Raw genomic sequence first — 919 nt, 5'->3', positions numbered from 1 at the left:
CATTCTTCAAACAAATGTCCTTCCCCACAATAGACACAGGCTATATTTTCAAATTGGGTAGGTGGTTATGTTGCAAAACTGTTAGGCCCATTAGTAGTAAGAATTTTTAATATTGAGGATATTGATGATACTTGAGATGCAAGTGAAATAAGGGAGTATACTTCATGTATTCCGGCAACTCGTCTTTCTGACACTGCTCGATTGGTTGGCCATTGATAATTGTTGCTGGCAATCCTCTTAATAATTTTATAAGCCTCATTATAAGACTTAGAAAGGAGAGCAGCATTAGCAGAAGCGTCCACTACCATCCTTGTGTAAGCATTGAGACTGCTATAAAATGTCTCAAGTTGGATGCAATGTGGGATTCCATGATAAGGGCACTTCCATAATAATTCTTTGTACATTTTCCATGCCTCATACAAGGACTTATCATCCATTTGTTGGAAGGCAGTGATCTCGTTCCTCAACTTAGCATTCTTGCTAGGCGGGAAATACTTCATAAGGAATCTTTCTGCTAACTCTTGCCATGTGAAAATTGAGTTTGGTGGCAATGAGTTCAACCAAGCTCAAGCTTTGTCCCTTAGTGAATATGGGAACAGCTTCAATCGTAATGCGTCTTCGGGTACTTCGGCTAATTTGAAAGAATCGCTCACCTCCACAAATAGTCTTAAGTGTAGGTGAGTGTAACACCCCTCGCCCGTATCCAACACCGGGATAGGGTTCGAGGTGTTACCTGACTTAAACTCAACCAACTATATAAAACCAGGCAGTAAAATTTTAATCAATTTAAAACTTTTCATTTCACATACATTTTGTCCCTTAAACGGGCTCACGAGGCCCAAAACATGCATTAGAGGCGATTCGGGACTAAACTGAGTGCTTAAGGAAAACTTGAAAAATTTCATGCTTTAAGGCTCCA

The 919-nt window shown here is 39.8% G+C and overlaps 1 non-coding gene across 1 annotated transcript; it reads left to right on the top strand.

The window, feature by feature from the left end:
- Positions 1-363: 363 nt before the first annotated feature.
- Positions 364-470, top strand: LOC121204406 (small nucleolar RNA R71). Its single transcript, XR_005899331.1, has one exon. It is a non-coding gene; the product is annotated as a small nucleolar RNA R71 (small nucleolar RNA).
- The last annotated feature ends 449 nt before the right edge of the window (positions 471-919 follow it).

This window comes from Gossypium hirsutum, chromosome A07, assembly GCF_007990345.1.
Source record: "Gossypium hirsutum isolate 1008001.06 chromosome A07, Gossypium_hirsutum_v2.1, whole genome shotgun sequence".
In the NCBI taxonomy this organism is placed as follows: domain Eukaryota; kingdom Viridiplantae; phylum Streptophyta; class Magnoliopsida; order Malvales; family Malvaceae; genus Gossypium; species Gossypium hirsutum.
This window is presented reverse-complemented; position numbering and strand designations above follow the sequence as displayed.